Source organism: Lissotriton helveticus, chromosome 12, assembly GCF_964261635.1.
Source record: "Lissotriton helveticus chromosome 12, aLisHel1.1, whole genome shotgun sequence".
Lineage (NCBI taxonomy): Eukaryota > Metazoa > Chordata > Amphibia > Caudata > Salamandridae > Lissotriton > Lissotriton helveticus.
This window is the reverse complement of record NC_136073.1, coordinates 296,672,513-296,689,629: the sequence shown is the minus strand read 5'-3', so window position 1 is coordinate 296,689,629 and position 17,117 is coordinate 296,672,513.

Sequence of the window (17,117 nt, the reverse complement as noted above, 5' to 3'; positions counted from 1 at the left end):
TGTCTGTCACTAAATGTCATGCTGTACTTTCCAGGGCTGAGTCCAAACTTGGCATTATGTATGTCTTTTATGGGGGCATACCTCATCTGGGCTCTTGCTATAGTGTGAACAGGGCGTCTCTTCCCACTGTAGGCATATGCTTCCAGAAACTTGACCCCCCCATGAACTCCTCTGAGACCCTGTGCATCCTCAGGGCTACCTTATAGGCTGAGAATCACTTGTTGATATCCCCCACCACGTAGCTAGGCACTAGGTGTTTAGGAATGTAGACCTTCTTATCCCCATTGGGCACAGTGGTATTGACGGCAACATTATTAATGGGATATGTTTGCTTTTTCTTGAGTTTCAGGTCTTTGAGGCTTCTTTCATTAGCCAATCACTCAAAAGCAAGTTTTCCCTGAATGGGCAGTTTATTTATTTCAGCTCTTTCAGTCTCAGCTTTCTATCCTCTGACTTCAATCTGAGTTTGGCCAGCTGTAGGTTGGGCTCTCTCTAAGCCTTCCTGTCCTCTAGCTCCTTTGACAACAGACCTTTGGAAAAACACAACACAAGAAAAATCTCACACCAATTTAGAGAAATAGAGTATTTGACACTGAAACAACAAAATTCCATTTAGTAGAATCGGAGATATGTCATTTTAAAAATTTAGGTAGAAATAGTGCATAAAAGCACAAAGCACCAGCTCTGGTTATCTGGTCACGATGAACAAGGACAGAGTCGCAAGTTCATGCTGGCCACAATGGAGCGTAGGCTGGATACAGAAACCAAGTTGGTCCTGCTGAGCAATGTACCTTTATCCTGGTTGCAGAATGTTACAACATGCAGCAGCTGTTTCCAGAATCGATGCAAGGTTCATGTTGAAGAAGCATCAAGGAAATTGTTACACGTCAGTGGTTTTGATGAGCTGTGAAGGCAGGCTGAGAGGCGGGCTTGATTCAAGGCTGTGTTACGTTGTGTTGAAGAACACAAAACCCCTCAGATATAGCTGAGCTCGTTATAGCAAGGTCAAGAGGGTGACTCCCTTCTGCTAACTCCGAGAGAGTCGGAACAGCGCTCCCCTGGAATGTGTTTGCCCAATCTAGCCCCACCTATAACCTTGACAGGCCTAACGTGCAGAAACAGCAGGTTGCTACAGTTGTACTATTTCACAGGGGAATGGATCTCAAGCATGGACATCGAAAAGGGTTGTGTTCGTGCTGAATGCTAAAAGCGGACTAGGCCACAAAATGGTGCTTGTCGGGTCAACCTGTGTTTTACGTATAAGCTAAAATAACGTGCAATAAAGTGTATGTGAGTTCTAAAACAGTTTTGTGTGTCATCATATTAGTGTTCGAAGCTTTATATCCGCATAATAGCTACACCACGCTAATTACTAGTACTAACTACATGTTGTACTAGGCCCAGATCGAATTCTGGTTCCTCAAACCCTCCTTTTAGCGTGATGTAGCTAACCTATAGGAAGTACTAATCCTGGAAGACTTCCTCGTCTGGCTATCAGCTCACGAATCTCCTGTTGGAGCATCTGAGTCTTAGTGGGGACAGAAGAGGGGGTGAACATGGCTGTCATTTTCGTAGCGCAGTAAGAACAGCAAGCCGGCCCACACTGCATACAGAGGTAGCAGGTGAATATGATACCGGCTGCTCCAGCAACTATCATCAGTAGTTTCCACCCCCATGTAGATAATAACCCCCAGAACCAACCAGAAAGGGACCAGGACCCATTCTCAGTGTGCATTTCCACTGCAATGCGATTTAATCTCTGGATAGCCAGATGGACCGTGGGGGCAGAGTCTGGGATGTAAACACAGCAGGAGCTGCCACTCGACATGCTCCTCCCCGATCAGCCAAGATGATGTCAAGAACCATCCAGTTCTGGAGCGAAACGAGTCTCGTGGCCTGAAGCTCTACGGTGACATTGGTCATGATATCTGTGGTGATATTAATGAACTTTTCCACTATCCTAGACAAACGTCTTATTTCCCGACTATTAAAAATCGCCCCCCAGAAAGGGACCAATCCTTTTGTGAAGTCCGTGAACTGTTGCAGGGAGGTGTCAGTCTGATCAACTTCCGTCATGTCGAGCTGTCTTCGCTGTCTAATGGAAACTGGTTTCTCACTATGGAGCTGGTGTGTTTTATGATAGTCTGATGGTGCTATATACACCGGGGGTACAAGTAACACTGTCCTGCCCACCCTCGCGGTAACCAGGTGTAAGCATTTTCCCCACAAACGAAATACACATTTGGTGGTGTCAACAATGGAGGGCTACTGAAAATCTTCATTCCGTAGGTATAATTGCAAATGCTATTTCCAACTTGTACATGTCTCATACCCTGGTCACAGAAATCGTAGGTAGTATTCAAAATAGGGACAAGCATAGTGCGTTCACTAGTGACATTTCTGGCAACAAAATGCTGAAAATACTGAGAATGATTGAAATTAGCAAAGTCATAAAGTTCGTCCTGTAGCCAAGTACTGTTCTCATTAGCAGTATACAAATTCATACAAGCATCGGGGTCCAGTGATCCCTCTCCCCCGTTTCCAGCTGGGTCAAATCCCTGGTGTGTCTCATTGTATGCTAGGATCATACTGTAGTCCTTTTCTGTGTATTGTAATGATTATACATGGCAGAGAACATTTGAAACCATGCTTCACAGCTTCCTAAGTAGGACAAAGGCAGAGAGAGAAATAAGTCGTGCTTAGGCATTACTGACGGTAAGAGCCCACAAACCCAGCAATCGGTCATATTAGTAGTACTGTGAGTTTGTTGGAGCATTTCTACAAATACATTCTTGGCATAGTTCTGGTGATGCCTCTGTTTATGTGGTGCTAAGGTGAACATCAAATGCTCGGGCGGGGCAATGGTAGAGGGCATCATAGCTTGTATGGGGTACTTATATTCTAGATATATGAAAACACTCATAAAGATGGCTAATATCACAGTTATTACTAACACAAAGGCTATTTTTACACGCATGGTCCAAGTAGAAAACATTGGTTCATAAAATGGCAAATAACGCGGTGCAATAGGACGTTCTTCTTCAAGCACAACACGACCAAAAGGGTACATTCCTAACTAAACGTCCAAAACTAAACTCTGGCGCAGCAGTCCGTCCTGCCAGAGGGTTCTTCTCCCTGTGTCCGTCAGAGTCTCACAGGCAGACTCCTATCGTTCATCTCAAAAGAATCAAAGAACTTGATGCACAACCTGGCCTTTTTTATTTTTCGAGGGTGTCTTTCTCTCTGAACAGAGCACAATAACAAAAGTTCCAGCTCTCAACGTGTTCAGTCCAGTGTCCAGCTCAGTACCTCAGACTTGGAATCTAGCAAATCCTTTCTACTCAAGTCTTTCCTTACCTCCTAACAGTGTTGTCTGAGGTACCGTGATGTTTTCTTGGCCGTAGGTTGTATCGCACATGACCCGGAATTTCCTGATCCGAGAACAGCAAAGTAGGCACTTTCTTTTCATTGGAGCCTCTGCTCGCAGAAATATCAACAACAGGATTAAGGGCACTTGCGGATTCAGCTGAGACCGCTTTGCCCGATCCCAGCACTCCTACTTCTTGCCTTTTCCCTGCTTCGCAGACGTCGGAAAAAGGGACAAATGCAGTGGCTCTCTCAGTTTCCTGGGTCAATATTTCACCGGATTGCAGCTGATCATAGGGGAGCGGAAGTGGCAGTTTCTTCAGGTGGGAGACATGGATCCAGTGTTTTCTCCCATCTACCGTCACCACCGTCCGCGTTGCAAGTAATATCTGGTGTGGCTCTGACCACCTCGGGGTCAAGCTGGAATCTCGCTCGTACTTCTTAACCAGTACCCACTGGCCAGGTTCCAATCGATGTCCGGGGCCCTCTGGCGGAGGCTGCTGTACAGATGCTACCTGCTGATGAATAGAACGGAGGTCTTTAGTCAACGTATACAAGTAATCGATCAACATAGGATATTCAACATCAGAAAAAGATCGTGGCCTAGGCACCCCCCATATGTTAGCTGGTCGCCAAAAGACAATCTCATAAGGAGAGAGACCAGAACGAGAATTAGGGGTAACTCTCAATGACTAAGCTAAGGGTAGGGTGTCAGGCCACTTCAAACCAGTACTTTCTTGGATCTTAGCCATTTTAAGTTTCAAAATCCCATTATATTTCTCCACCAGCCCTGCTGACTGGGCTGCATGGAATTTTTGTCGTATTTGTAAGCCATTGCAGATATGTTTAACTAGAGCTTCCTGGAAGTGGCCCACATTGTCTGACCAAATCAAACGGGGCAAAGCGAATCTAGGTAGAAATTCCTTGATTAGGGCCTTTGCTGTAGCCAGGGCAGTGTTCTCCTTACTTGGGTAGGCCTCAACCCATTTACTGAAGGCACACACCACTACTAAGACATATTTTAAGTTGTTGATGCGCTCCATGTGGATATAATCCATCTGGAGTACTTCGAACGGTAGAGTTGGGGGTGCAAAACTGCCACTCAAAACACTTTCTGCTTTCCCTTGGTTATGTTGCAGGCAAACCATACAGTATTGGACCAGACGGACAGCCGTCCTTTGTATGTTAGGATTATTCCATACCGGATCCAACAAGGCACAAATTCCTTTTGCTCCTACATGGGCTGGGCCATGTGCCATAGTTACAACAGCTTGTACCAGAGCATTGGGCAGCAGCCATATTTGTTTATCTGTTAAATCAACTCAACAGTTATTTTCGTCCTGTCTCCCTACTTCCTTCTCCCATCTCTCCAATTCAGCTGGGGTTGCTTCCTTCTGTAATTCTTTCACACTTTCTATGGTATTATCGAACAGATCAGACTCCTCCACCCATCTAGCAGAAGACGTTACAAACATATTGGACATCATGGACTGCACTGTTTGCTTAGCAATCTGATCTGCAAAAGCGTTCCCTTCACCTACTTTGTCCACCACTGCCTTATGGGCACTACATTTCACTATGGCTAGCTTTTTAGGCAAGGTTAGGGCATCCAACAATCGTAACACCAGGGGGCCATTTTGTATTTTCTGATCGTGGGAAGTGAGGAAACCACGTTCCCTCCACAGCCGCTCAAAGCTATGGGCCACAGCCAAGGCGTATTGGCTGCCTGTGTAGATGTTGACCTCTAGTCCTTCACTTAATTCACAGGATCGTAATAATGCCACTAGTTCAGCAGCTTGAGCTGATCGATAGGGAACTCGAGATGTCTCAACTGCTGTTTTCAGTGTGGTGATTGCATATGCAGCTTTTGTTGTGCCATCTGTTGACTTGAAACAAGACCCATCCACAAACAATTCCCCTTGGGGGTCAGATAGAGGAATGTCTGTGAGGTCAATCCTACCCTTCGTTTCTTCTTCAGTCCGAAATAGGCAATCATGGACATCATTTACATTTTCATTCGAAGGGAGCGGTAGCAATGTGGCAGGATTTAATGTGGCACATTGCGTAATCGTAATATGTGGAGCAAATAGTGTCAATTCATATCCAGTGAGGCGTGTACTTGTAAGATGCTGGGTCTTAGTTCTGTTTAGCAATACATCCACAGCATGTGGCACCATCACGGTTAAACTAGAATTTAGAACAAGCACTTCTGATTGTCGGATGGCCACCGCGACAGCTGCTGTGGCCCTCAGACAGCTAGGAAGTGCTCTGGCTACGTTATCCAAGGTGGCCGACAAATACGCGCAAGGCCTCTGCTTACCACCAAATGTCTGAGTTAACACTGAAAGCGAGCAACCGTCGACCTCATGCACGTAGAGTACAAAAGGTTTATGGTAGTCAGGAGTGCCCAGGACGGGTGCAGAACAAAGAGAAGATTTCAAAGAGTCAAAAGAGAGCTGGCATTCATCAGTCCAAGGGAGAGGTTCATGCACATCTTTAGTGGTTAATTGCAACAAAGGATTAGCAAGAAGAGAAAATTTAGGTATCCATTTGCGACAGTAAGAGGTGATGCCAAGAAAAGCACAAACTTTGCGCTGGGTGCAAGGGACAGTCATGTTAGAAATAGTAGTAATACGTTCAGGAGTCAAACGCCTACCCTCCTTCGACAGTAGATGACCTAGGTAGGTTACCTCCTGTCGACAATATTGAAATTTGGACAAGGACACCTTATTACCCTGTGCCGCCAAATGGTGTAACAATTTAACCGTGGCGTCCTTACAGCCCTCCTCAGTGTCGGATGCACTCAACAAGTCATCTACATACTGTAAGAGCACGTTACCGTCAGGCAACACCAAGTCGTCCAACAGAGCCTTAAGGGCCTGACTATAGATGCTCGGACTTTCAGTATAGCCTTGGGGTGCGCGACAAAATCTGAAGCTTCTGCCAGATAACGAGAATCCGAAGATCTGCCTGCTGTCAGGATGAATGGGTATACTGAAGAAAGCGTTCTTCAGGTCGATGACTGAAAAATATCGAGCAGTTGGTGGGATCATGGTAAGTATAGTGGTGATGTTGGTCACCACCGGATACTGTGGTACTACGACCTTATTGACCTCCCGCAGGTCAATCACAAAGCGATATGCATCGACCTTCCCCTGGGGTCCTGACTCGGATGATTTCTTCAAAATCAGGAGAATCGGGCTGTTACAAACATTGGCAGCTGTTTCCTCAACCACCCCTTTATCAATTAAGTCCTGGATGATCGAAAGCAAGGCTCGCTCACCCATCGGTGAGATCTTATACTGGGGTATGCGTGGCAATTTTGCACCCTTCTTCAACGTAATATGGACGGGAGGGATGTTTAATTTTCCGACATCCGCATCCGCTGTGGCCCATTACGTCGCAGGGATGGTATCGAACTCAGGCGGGAGAGGCTCATTTTTGGCAAAACATTGTTTCATACTATCAGCGTAGGGCTGTATGGTCAAATAAACACCGTCTGGGGAGCAATAGAGTTTCGCTTTTAGCCTTTTTAACATATCCAAACCCAATAAATTCTCTCCACAATGGGAACTTAACAAAAACGGTGATTCGATAGTGGCAGGACCAATTGTGAAGGGGAGAGGTTTAGAGATGGGGCTTACCACTGGGACTCCGGAAAATCCCACAGATACATTATTGTGCCCGGACAGAGCCGCCCCTGGAACCAAAGATCGAGCAACCGAACTGTTCATTGCCCCTGTGTCAATTAGAAAATTCTCAGAAGTCCCCATTAACTCCCCTTTCACATAGAGTCCTTGCTGATTGACTGGGATTGACACCTGGCCCCTACTCTGTCCCTGGCTGTCCTATGGGTGGTCATACCTATCCTGCTAGCAAAATGAGTAATCCTCATTATAGTATTGTCTACTCTGAGGGTTGTCAAAATGGTTCCGTTCAGATTTGCCTTGAGCCGCCTCTTCCCTATGCATATCACTCCGGTCCGGGCCACTCCGTCCATGGCCTTGTCCCCGAACCGCTCCGTTCTGGGCGAGTAGTAACGGGCACTGAGCTTTCCAGTGTCCTTCCTGTTTGCAATACGCACACTGATGTAACCCTAACAGTTGGCCCGTGCCTGCGCCTTTGCCTGTGCCTCGTCCTGTCCCCTCCCCTCCGGATACGGGCCCTCGAACTCCTCTCCCTCCTCCTTGTCCTCGGACGACTTGCTGTAACAATACTCGAGTCTTAAGTTCCTTAGACTTCTACTCCACTTTATCCTTGCTCTCATTCTCCCTATGCTCATAATATTGGGCCATGCTCAGTATCACAGAGGGGGTAGAGGTTGTCCAGGTACTCTCGGCGGCCTGTAATCGTGTAAAAATTTTGGGTGCCAAATTGGTTACAAACCTATTCACGAAAAACTGGACCCCACCTTCCGTTCTACCAACAACAAGGTAGCATTTGGTCACTATCTCCAAAGAGATTAAATTAAATAAACAAAGATGTGAATGGGTTACCTACAAGAGTCGTTCACTGGGCACTTTCAGACCACTGATAGTGTTCCCATCAGGCAACCGACCTGTACCGCCCTTCATCATTTGGGACAGACATCATAATGCACACTGGAAGTGGCCCAGTGTGCGATCACGCACAAGTGTGCTATAATGGTTCTTTATATCCAAACGATTAGCTTTGTCACTGAGTAGGTATCAGGGGTTGCTCACAAGCAGTGCAAAAATATTAAATTAAACAAATTAATTAAATCTAAACGGTGATGGTGCCATTAAAATAGGGTAGAGGAAGGAAAATAGTTTAATAGGGACCTTCCTTTCCCAACATTAAAAACAGTGGAAAAAGGTAGCATTAACAAATAACTACCTCGACAGTTGTTGTGGTCGACATGTTTCTGCAGTGTTACCTTGGGCCCAGAGGTCACCTACTGCTTCATCAGGACCTATTGATTCTACTGCTTGTAGTGAGAATAATAAAAAAAGTGTAAACAATATCACCTTAAGCTCTCCTGGATTGTAGAATTCCCCGGATTTCATATAGTAACACACACACCAATATGCAAAAAAATAAGAGAGAAAACACATTAAGCTATTTTGTCGCATTTTGCTACAGAAATTCACAGCTTTACCTAGTAGCTGTGGCTCACATCCTTATAGTAATGTCAACAACCACATATCACATTCTCGCATTCGCGAGTCATGCAAGAGCAGAATGACTTCTGGTCCAGTACACTCACCTATTATTTAGGAGAGTTGCGCCCCACTTCACCCGGCATCAGCGCAGGTTTCAAGGAGCCCCGCTCTGTGGGAGATAATGCATGGATAAACAAACAAGGGCAGAAAGGTCAGAGGAAGCACCAAGACGCGAGGGCAACCGCTGTGTAGTTGTCACTGGGGCTTTAACAGACACACTCGAGGAAAATCATCATCGCGGTTAATAAAGCTCGAGATTGTGTTCTTTGAATGGTTGTACTCTAAAAGCACTGCGCAACCTCTAGGGTCATCGCGCTCGATTAGGCAATTGTTTACAAGTACCTATACCGAAGCAGATTTTGCTTTGGCGTGAGCCGTCAGTTGGTTTGCTACAAGCGCGGCATCTAAGTAGAACCGCCATGCTTCTAAATCAGTTACCACACACCCAGGTCGCTTACCTGCCCGTCGGTACTCCAGACGTCCTTCTGGGCTGTCTGTGGGAGGTGCCGAACGGGCGGGAAGTGCCGATATTTACCAATGTTGTGTTTCCTGATTTCTCCGTGTGGCGCCCTGACGTCATCACGGTGCGCCTAATACTCATGGGAGTTGTAGTTCGAAGGGATATAATTGGTTAAAAACCAGCGCATAGCGCGAATCGATCACTTACAAACGAGGTTTATAGTACTGTCCTCTCCGAATCTAAAAACAGATTCAGTACTGTAGACACCACGTCCTACATTAGAATGCTCCAAAGACAGACCATTGTACTGTAGCTTTGGAAAAAACATGATTTGCGCATATCTTGTCTGATCAATACACTGTATCATTATATAAATGCTTATCAACATAACTCTGCCGTCTGGGTAAATAGATCGTCTCATGATCCATATGTGTACATGCCTTAGATATAGAATAAGGATACATTCTTTATGATCGTGAGATCTTTTTGTCAAGACGGTCAGGACATAAGGACTCTTACAGACTTTATAGAGACATCCACGGAATGTCTTCATTCAGTCCTTCTTTATCCGTCCGAAGCTTATGTACCCATTTTTGTTCACGTCTGAACAGGAACATCTTGATGTCAGTAATGTGTGTAGGTATCAAAGGTTGGTCTAGCACTGTCCAGTGTAGATCATTCGGCGTGTGCTTAACTTGCAGGAAATGATTAGTGAGTCTCGTTGACTGTCTGGAACACCGGATGGAACTTTTGTGTTCGGTGATACGTGTCTTTACTTTACGAGTCGTCATGCCCACATACCTTTTCTGGCAAGGGCATGTGATCAGATAGATTAGATTAGAGCTATTACAGGTGGTGAATCTGCGTTGTTCCCATGGGCGGTCTGTACCAATGTCTATTGTCTGTGATCTGGTGGTGTTGGGACATACTGCGCAATTACCGCAGGGATGATGCCCGGTAGCTGCCGGCATGTCCCACAGGGTACCCAGTGCCCTTGGTAAATCATCTTTAGGCCAGGTATGCACAAGTTTGTCCTTTAGGCTTTGCCCCCTATTGAACGCAAACAGAGGGATCTCGATGCCGTCTGTTCCCGTATTCAGAATACTCCAATGTTTTTTCACTATTCGTTGAATACTATTAGACTGGGTCGTAAAAATACTCACAAATGTCATGCGATCTTGTTTAGATTTAGGTGGTGAGATCTCTAGTAGCCCCTCACGGTTATTATTCGATGCTCGTTTCTTAGATCTGCAAACTAGATGTCTAGGGTATTCTTTATGCAGAAGATCTTGTTCCAGACTTCCTGCATGGTGTTCAAAGCTATCTCTTGTGGAACAGTTCCTCTGAATCCGCAAAAATTGCCCGAAGGGCAGATTATCCCTCAAGGATTTTGGGTGACAGCTGTTGTAGTTCAATAGTGAGTTCCGTGCCATAGGTTTGCGGTAGAGTTCGGACGCCAACCCTGTGGGTGTTGAGGTAATAAGTATGTCCAGGAAGGGCAAGTGTGTCCTATTGTATTCTATGGTGAACTTTAGGAACTGGTTCCTGCCGTTCAACCATTCATGAAAAGCAGCAAGTTCTGCCTCGCTCCCTCTCGATATCACCAGCACATCATCTATATACCGTTTCCACAGACGTAATTTGTCTGTGAAAGGGTTGGTCTCAGAGAAGATGTGATCTGATTCAAACCTGTGGACATATAGATTTGCTAGGGACGGGGCAAAAATACTGCCCATGCTGGTCCCGCTTACTTGCAAATAAAGTGAGTCCTCATATCGGAAAAAGTTTTCAGTCATTGCTAAGCTAGCCAATGACATTATCAATCTTACAGGTGTGATAGAATCTAGTTGTCTCTCTGTAAGAATGCCTCCACCACCTCTAATGTTTCTAGTTGGGGAATCGAGGTGTAAAGACTCTCTACGTCAAATGACACCAAGATGTCTGTGTTCTCATTGAAGTCGATGTCAGGTAGGAGCCTCAGTACATCATTGGTGTCCTTGAGGTAAGTCGGCATTTCGCTCACCATTGGTTTCAGAAATACATCCACGAATGTTGATAATGGTTCTAATAATGAGCCGATCCCTGAGATAATAGGGCGGCCCGGGGGTGGTCGTTGTGGCTTGTGTATCTTAGGTAAATGGTAGAAATAGGGAACTCTGGGATTCTCAGTACATAACAATTGTCCTTCTTTGGCTGTTATCCAGCCCTCACTTAGGGCTTCTTCCACAATATGCTTGATTTCTCTAGTCAGGCTCTCAGTGGGATCTATTGATAGTTTACGATATGCTCCGATGTTATTGAGTTGGCGTAGACACTCTGTCTGATAGGCATCTGCGTCCAGCAGCACAATCGCCCCGCCTTTGTCCGCCGGTTTAATAACCACGGACTGATTATTCGACAAGCTCGTAATAGCCTCTTGTTCCCTTCTCGAGAGATTGTGGAAAGGTCTATGCTCTTTTAGGAAGAGTTTTTTCAGGTCAGCGTCCATCGCTTCCTCAAAGGTTAGTACCTTTGCCGGGAGACCGATGGTTGTAGGGTTAAAAGTGGAGGGTCTATGAAGACCTGTGTTCACCACTCTCATAGTAGTCTCTCCGGGATTTTGTTGTTTTTGGGCGAAAAAATAGTGTAACCTAATTTTTCTATAGAGTTTGCCCATTTCTATCTGGGTGACAAAAGGATCACTTTTGTTTGTAGAAACAAAGCCAAGGCCCTTGTTGAGTACCTCTTCTTCAACTGTAGTAAGTTGGTACGAACTAAGATTTATCACAGTGTTGGTCCTGTCGATGTCTGCACTTGGTCTTGGCCGATAACTTTCCCGCTCCTCAGACCCATTGTTTGGGGGGGTAAGTTCCAACGTACCTGGCCCTGTTGGGCTGTCCGTTGTCCAGGTACGTTGGAACTTACCCCTCCAAACAAACATCGACAGGACCAACACTGTGATAAATCTTAGTTTGTACCAACTTACTACAGTTGAAGAAGAGGTACGCAACAAGGGCCTTGGCTTTGTTTCTACAAACAAAAGTGATCCTTTTGTCACCCAGATAGAAATGGGCAAACTCTATAGAAAAATTAGGTTACACTATTTTTTCGCCCAAAAACAACAAAATCCCGGAGAGACTACTACGAGAGTGGTGAACACAGGTCTTCATAGACCCTCCACTTTTAACCCTACAACCATCGGTCTCCCGGCAAAGGTACTAACCTTTGAGGAAGCGGTGGACGCTGACCTGAAAAAACTCTTCCTAAAAGAGCATAGACCTTTCCACAATCTCTCGAGAAGGGAACAAGAGGCTATTACGAGCTTGTCGAATAATCAGTCAGTGGTTATTAAACCGGCGGACAAAGGCGGGGCGATTGTGCTGCTGAACGCAGATGCCTATCAGACAGAGTGCCTACGCCAACTCAATAACATCGGAGCATATCGTAAACTATCAATAGATCCCACTGAGAGACTGACTAGAGAAATCAAGCATATTGTGGAAGAAGCCCTAAGTGAGGGCTGGATAACAGCCAAAGAAGGACAATTGTTATGTACTGAGAATCCCAGAGTTCCCTATTTCTACCATTTACCTAAGATACACAAGCCACAACGACCACCCCCGGGCCGCCCTATTATCTCAGGGATCGGCTCGTTATTAGAACCATTATCAACATTCGTGGATGTATTTCTGAAACCAATGGTGAGCGAAATGCCGACTTACCTCAAGGACACCAATGATGTACTGAGGCTCCTACCTGACATCGACTTCAATGAGAACACAGACATCTTGGTGTCATTTGACGTAGAGAGTCTTTACACCTCGATTCCCCAACTAGAAACATTAGAGGTGGTGGAGGCACTTCTTACAGAGAGACAACTAGATTCTTTCACACCTGTAAGATTGATAATGTCATTGGCTAGCTTAGCAATGACTGAAAACTTTTTCCGATATGAGGACTCACTTTATTTGCAAGTAAGCGGGACCAGCATGGGCAGTATTTTTGCCCCGTCCCTAGCAAATCTATATGTCCACAGGTTTGAATCAGATCACATCTTCTCTGAGACCAACCCTTTCACAGACAAATTACGTCTGTGGAAACGGTATATAGATGATGTGCTGGTGATATGGAGAGGGAGCGAGGCAGAACTTGCTGCTTTTCATGAATGGTTGAACGGCAGGAACCAGTTCCTAAAGTTCACCATAGAATACAATAGGACACACTTGCCCTTCCTGGACCTACTTATTACCTCAACACCCACAGGGTTGGCGTCCGAACTCTACCGCAAACCTATGGCACGGAACTCACTATTGAACTACAACAGCTGTCACCCAAAATCCTTGAGGGATAATCTGCCCTTCGGGCAATTTTTGCGGATTCAGAGGAACTGTTCCACAAGAGATAGCTTTGAACACCATGCAGGAAGTCTGGAACAAGATCTTCTGCATAAAGAATACCCTAGACATCTAGTTCGCAGATCTAAGAAACGAGCATCGAATAATAACCGTGAGGGGCTACTAGAGATCTCACCACCTAAATCTAAACAAGATCGCATGACATTTGTGAGTACTTTTACGACCCAGTCTAATAGTGTTTAACGAATAGTGAAAAAACATTGGAGTATTCTGAATACGGGAACAGACGGCATCGAGATCCCTCTGTTTGCGTTCAATAGGGGGCAAAGCCTAAAGGACAAACTTGTGCATACCCGGCCTAAAGATGATTTACCAAGGGCACTGGGTACCCTGTGGGACATGCCGGCAGCTACCGGGCATCATCCCTGCGGTAATTGCGCAGTATGTCCCAACACCACCAGATCACAGACAATAGACATTGGTACAGACCGCCCATGGGAACAACGCAGATTCACCACCTGTAATAGCTCTAATCTAATCTATCTGATCACATGCCCTTGCCAGAAAAGGTATGTGGGCATGACGACTCGTAAAGTAAAGACACGTATCACCGAACACAAAAGTTCCATCCGGTGTTCCAGACAGTCAACGAGACTCACTAATCATTTCCTGCAAGTTAAGCACACGCCGAATGATCTACACTGGACAGTGCTAGACCAACCTTTGATACCTACACACATTACTGACATCAAGATGTTCCTGTTCAGACGTGAACAAAAATGGGTACATAAGCTTCGGACGGATAAAGAAGGACTGAATGAAGACATTCCGTGGATGTCTCTATAAAGTCTGTAAGAGTCCTTATGTCCTGACCGTCGTGACAAAAAGATCTCACGATCATGAAGAATGTATCCTTATTCTATATCTAAGGCATGTACACATATGGATCATGAGACGATCTATTTACCCACACGGCAGAGTTATGTTGATAAGCATTTATATAATGATACAGTGTATTGATCAGACAAGATATGCGCAAATCATGTTTTTTCCAAAGCTACAGTACAATGGTCTGTCTTTGGAGCATTCTAATGTAGGACGTGGTGTCTACAGTACTGAATCTGTTTTTAGATTCGGAGAGGACAGTACTGTAAACCTCGTTTGTAAGTGATCGATTCGCGCTATGCGCTGGTTTTTGACCAATTATATCCCTTCGAACTACAACTCCCATGAGTATTAGGCGCACCGTGATGACGTCAGGGCGCCACACGGAGAAATCAGGAAACACAACATTGGTAAATATCGACACTTCCCGCCCGTTCGGCACCTCCCACAGACAGCCCAGAAGGACGTCTGGAGTACCGACGGGCAGGTAAGCGACCTGGGTGTGTGGTAACTGATTTAGAAGCATGGCGGTTCTACTTAGATGCCGTGCTTGTAGCAAACCAACTGACGGCTCACGCCAAAGCAAAATCTGCTTCGGTATAGGTACTTGTAAACAGTTGCCTAATCGAGCGCGATGACCCTAGAGGTTGCGCAGTGCTTTTAGAGTACAACCATTCAAAGAACACAATCTCGAGCTTTATTAATCGCGATGATGATTTTCCTCGAGTGTGTCTGTTAAAGCCCCAGTGACAACTACACAGCGGTTGCCCTCGCGTCTTGGTGCTTCCTCTGACCTTTCTGCCCTTGTTTGTTTATCCATGCATTATCTCCCACAGAGCGGGGCTCCTTGAAACCTGCGCTGATGCCGGGTGAGGTGGGGCGCAACACTCCTAAATAATAGGTGAGTGTACTGGACCAGAAGTCATTCTGCTCTTGCATGACTCGCGAATGCGAGAATGTGATATGTGGTTGTTGACATTACTATAAGGATGTGAGCCACAGCTACTAGGTAAAGCTGTGAATTTTTGTAGCAAAATGCGACAAAATAGCTTCATGTGTTTTCTCTCTTATTTTTTTGCATATTGGTGTGTGTGTTACTATATGAAATCCGGGGAATTCTACAATACAGGAGAGCTTAAGGTGATATTGTTTACACTTTTTTTATTATTCTCACTACAGGCAGTAGAATCAATAGGTCCTGATGAAGCAGTAGGTGACCTCTGGGCCCAAGGTAACACTGCAGAAACATGTCGACCACAACAACTGTCGAGGTAGTTATTTGTTAATGCTACCTTTTTCCACTGTTTTTAATGTTGGGAAAGGAAGGTCCCTATTAAACTATTTTCCTTCCTCTACCCTATTTTAATGGCACCATCACCGTTTAGATTTAATTAATTTGTTTAATTTAATATTTTTGCACTGCTTGTGAGCAACCCCTGATACCTACTCAGTGACAAAGCTAATCGTTTGGATATAAAGAACCATTATAGCACACTTGTGCGTGATCGCACACTGGGCCACTTCCAGTGTGCATTATGATGTCTGTCCCAAATGATGAAGGGCGGTACAGGTCGGTTGCCTGATGGGAACACTATCAGTGGTCTGAAAGTGCCCAGTGAACGACTCTTGTAGGTAACCCATTCACATCTTTGTTTATTTAATTTTAATCTCTTTGGAGATAGTGACCAAATGCTACCTTGTTGTTGGTAGGAGTGAAGATAGAGGGCTGTAGCACCTTGGTCGTTAATATTCCCTCAGACCCCCTTTTTGTATGTATTGTCCCCACCTTCCGTTGCCAGATCCTGTCCACTAAAATCGATAAAAATTCCCTCAAACCAAGTGAAGAAGTCGGAAACACTCTCATTCTTCTTCTGTCTACAGGCTGTCAATTTATCCCAGTCAACCTTCCATGGGGGAATCAGTGTATGCATGTAAGCTATAATTGTCGCCGGTAAGGTGGTAATTTCATTCCTGGGCTTTTCACCGGGTTTACGGTCTCGGTCCCAGTCTTTTCAACTGAATCCAAGTTCCCCCTAGCTCAGCAGCATGATCAGTGTCATGCACTTGCCGCCATATGTCGACCGGTACCAATAATCCGAAAAATAATTCGATATCTGCCAACGTCATTACAGCCGAGGCTGTAGCTTCGGTCAGCTCTTTGTAGTAGGCGGTGGGATTCTTGCGGGGGTCAGGCAATTGCGATTTAAGGGCAAGATCCTCACTCCTTTTCCACGGAGTGTACACCCACTGTTCCTGAAAACGGGCGTCTACCCTAGCTCTTACGACCTGGTCAGCATTATCACGTAGTTCAGGTATTTTGGGATGATAAATAGGGTGTACTTCTCTCATGGGGTGCTGGGAAGTCCAATTGGGACTTTTTATAAACATCCTGCCACGATATTTTACTAATGTGTCGACATTCTTGTATACCTCCTCTGGGTCCATGTTAAATTCATGAGCCCAATCTCGGATGTTGTAAAGTATTTGGGGTGCCATCCCATCACGGAAGCATAGTTCCCAGGCCTCGATAAGATAGCAGGACATTTGGTATAGTTGCTGAATAACTGGTTCGAGATCTTGTATGGTACTTCACAAATCAGCTACCGTATAGATATTGTTCTGCATCCACTTAGCTGCCTGATCCTCCACCTCTTCTTTCTCACCATACTCCACGGATCCCCTGGTAAATAATCGTCTAGCTTTCATACCACCAAGTTCCTCTAACGGGGTGAGCCCCCTATCTCCGGATTTCGTACTGGCTGATTGAGAGGTCCAAATGGGACTCGGGTCTGCTAAAACCACTTGAGAAGCCGCCGCGGGCGGCTGCCCGCCCGGGAGAAGGGTAGCCATGTCTCTCGATGAGGTAGCAGTGGCAACATTAGTACCTAG